This window comes from Octodon degus, unplaced genomic scaffold (genome assembly GCF_000260255.1).
Source record: "Octodon degus isolate 3935 unplaced genomic scaffold, OctDeg1.0 scaffold00078, whole genome shotgun sequence".
Taxonomy (NCBI): Eukaryota; Metazoa; Chordata; class Mammalia; order Rodentia; family Octodontidae; genus Octodon; species Octodon degus.
This window is the reverse complement of record NW_004524654.1, coordinates 1,891,383-1,895,466: the sequence shown is the minus strand read 5'-3', so window position 1 is coordinate 1,895,466 and position 4,084 is coordinate 1,891,383.

Here is a 4,084-nt window from a genome sequence, read left to right as displayed (position 1 = left end):
CCGTTGTTGAATATTATAGGTGTGTAAACTCAGCAAAATATTCTAAAAGAGTACAGAAGCCCATAATAGCATTGGGTCTTCTGTAGCAATCCTTCTTAATAAAGTTGACAATTAGCTTCACTCAGAACATTTTTAATAATGCACATTTTAAATAAGGTATTCATCTTACAAATTGTTCTGCAATCCAAATACATAACAGGTTGGGAAAAAAGTTTAGAAAACAAAAGTCAATGTAAAAAGACAGAGTAAAACAGCTACAACAGTACAGGTTTTTATGGCTCAGATTCTACACGTTTTTTTTTTTTTTACTGCCCCATCAATGTCAGAAATCTGCTCCTTCAGCTAGCTTCATTGCTCTGGATTTAAAGAAATCCCTGTTCTTCCTGGTTTCATTTCACCTTCTGGATCCATCCAATATTCTCTAATACCAATAAGAACCTTCCTTTAAAGTCCCAAACACTGGCATATCTCATTTTATTTTTGAAACATGTTATCATCTCTGCTGCTCCTGCTCTGTTTAGAGTATGACAGAGCTCTTGAAATTTCACCAGTCTTCTGCTTCTTTACAGCATTTCTGGAGCAACTTGCTTTTTCCTCTTTAACTTTTTGTCAACTTCACTGTCAGAATCACTGCCTGAAAAGCTTGAAGAAAACAAGTTTCTTTGATTTAGGCATTTCACTGCTGTTACAGTTGACAGCCTCCTGCTCGCTCAAGACTCTGTAATTGCTTTTTTAAAACATTCTTTAGGGATTTAAATTTTAGCATATCCGTGGTTGTTGGAAAATAGCAGTTCCATTTTATGTCTAAGGTATATGATATTCAGACAGATAGTGATGTTAAGCTTAACTGCCTCTGTTATAGGATAATAATATCATTAAACTTTTCTTCTGGATATTTAACAACTAAAGTTTGCAGACCAAAAATTATACAGACAGATGGGCTAAAAAGATAGTCAATATTTTGGCCCTAATCCTTCAAGGTCAGTAGGACTCAGGACATAAGAGAACCTCTGCTATGACATCCTGTAACTCAGTGGTGTCCCAAATTTTCTGATCAAGGAGATTATGGGGCCACAGAGGAAAGTGATCAACAATATATAGTGTGCCTAAGTTACATTTTTAGTTATGCAGGTCTTGCTTCAACTTGGTCTTAACATTCCAGCAGAAAAGTATAACCACGAGGTATAAAAAGTAAAGCTATATTAATATGCTGAGCTATAAAAGGCTCAACTCAACAACTTTAGACAATTGCCAGTCATATTATAACTCACTACTATTGTGGACTATTGAACTATGTTGGGTTATTTTGCTGAATTCAAGTACCTACAATCTTTGGACTGGCATCAAGTATGAGAAGATCGTATGAAGACTTCTCCAAATATAGCTTCTCTAAATTCAATAGAACACCCCTCTCTGATCAAACAGAACAGAAAAGAGGAGTATAAATAAAAGACTATTTTGTTGTGAAAAAAAAAATCCTAACTCTCACAGGACAGAAAACATAAAGAAAATAGACAGATTCCCTAATTCATACTAAATACCAAAGCTGAGTCAAAAAGATATACAAACTCTGCCTAATGCAATAAAGAGAAACAAAATAGAAAACATAATAATAAAAAAACCCTACCAACAATGAAAAGCCCAGGTCCTGATGGTTTCATAGCAGAATTCTACAAGAAATTTAGAAAAGATTTAATATCCACTTTTCTGAAAATGTTCACTGAAATTCAAAGGGAAGCAATTCTTCCAAATTCATTCCTGGAGGCAAATATTGCTCTGACTCCAAAACCAGAAAAGGTGTAACTGAAAAAGAGAACTACAGGTCAACGTCTCTAATGAATATAGATGCCAAACTTCTCAATAAAATACCAACAAACAGGTCGCAGCAAATCATCAAGAAGATGATATATCATACCCAAATGGAATATATTCCTGAAATGCAAAGGTGGTTCAACATACATAAATCTATAAATGTAAATTACCACGTCAATAAAACCAAGAACAGAAACTACATGATTATCTCCATAGATGCAGAAAAAGCTTTTGAAAAAGTCTAAGAATCATTTATGAATCAAACTCTACAGATAATCAGAATAGATGGTCTACATCTAAACCTGTTAAAATCCATTTGTGAGAAACCAACAGCCAACTTCACACTAAACAGCAAAAGCTGAAGGCTTTCACTTTAAAATCATGAAAAAAACAAGGATGTCAATTGTCTGCACTTCTTTTCAATATAATTCTGGAAAAATTAGCCAGAGCAATTAAACAAGGGAGATAAATAAATGGGATAAGGATTGGAAAAGAAGAAGTGGAATTATCAGTATTTGAAGATGACAAGATACTCTACACAGAGGACCCCAAGAACTCTGCTAAGAGTCTTACAGATTTAATCATCAAATACCACAGCATCGCAGGATACAAAGCAATACCCAAATATCAGTAGCATTTTTGTACACAAAGAATGAATGCAATGAGAAAGAAATGAGGGTGACCACACCTTTCACAAAAAGATCAAAAAATTGAAATTATTAGGAATCAATCTCACATAAAAGATTTATACAGTGAAAATTACAGTACTCTGAAAAAAGAAATTGAAGTGGATTTCAGAAAATGGCAAAATATTCCATACTCCTGGATAGGAAGAACCAACATTGTGAAAATGGCTATACTCCCAAAATTGTTATGCAGATTCAATGCAATCCTGATTGAAACACTATTAGTATACCTCACAGAGCTAAAGAAAGCTTTCCTCAAATTCACTTAGAAGTAGAAAAGACTCAAAATATTATAAGGAATCCTGGGAAACAAAGGAAAGGCAGGATTCATCACAAACTCTGACCTGAAATTATACAATAAAGCTACTGTGATAAAGTCAGCATGGTGTTGGAATACAAATGGACCTGAGGGTGAATGGAACAGATTAGAAGATGTAAACACACTCAGCCCTTCATCTTTGATAAAGGGCCGAAACTTGTTCACTGGAACAAAGATAGCTTCTTTCATAAATGGTGCTAGAAAAACTGACTTTCCACATCCCAAAGGCTAAAATTAGACCCATGCCTATCACCATGCACAAAGCCTTATTCAAAAATGGATCAAAGATTTAAATATTAAACAGAAACCCTAAATCTTTTAGAGGAAAATATAAGGAGAAATCTTAAAACATAGGAGTAGGTAGAATTCATGTACAAAATCCAAACTGCACAAGAAATACTTCAAAGAATCCACAACTGGGATCTCATCTTCTTGAAAGTTTTTTACTCTTCCAAACAAATCTCCAACAGGGTAAAAAGAAAATCCACAAAGTGGGAAAAAATTATAACCAACTGTCCCTCCAACAAAGACTTTCCATCTAGAACATATGAAGAATTTTTAAAAATCAAGTCCCCATATTCAAAGACCAAATCCAAAAATAGACATCTGAGATGAATATACACTTTTCAGAGGAAGAAATACAAATTGTAAGTAAATATATAATAAAATTTTCAACAACATTAATCACTCAAGAAATGCAAATTAAAGCAATACTGAGATTCCAGGAAGACTGGCTAACATCAAGAAGTCAGCCAATAAAAAATGCTGGAGGGGCTATGGAAAAAAAGGAACCTTTCTGCACTGCTGGTGGGAGTGCAGAGTGGTACAACCACAATGGAAAAATGGAGATTTCCTTAAAAATCTAGGATTGAAGATCCCATTGATGCCAGCTATTCTTCTGCTGAGTATTTTTCCAGAAAAATGGAAAACATCATACCACAGTAATATATGTTCACCTACGTTTATAGCAGTACAATTTTGTCACAGCTAAATCCTGGAATCAACACAGAAGCCCATCAACTGAAAAGTGGAAAAAGATGTGGTATTTTAGCACGATGGAGTATTATTCAGCTATAAAACAGGATAGATTTGAGTCTTTTGTTGGTAAGTAGATGCAACTAGAGAACATACTCTTCAGTGAAATAAATCAGACCCACATGTGCAAACATCGTAATGTCTCCTTACTGTGAGAACCTGTAAGTGAAAAATGGAATCTGAAGGGTTCAATAAATTCTGGGCAAAAGGAATGAACTTTTTAAAAAGGAAA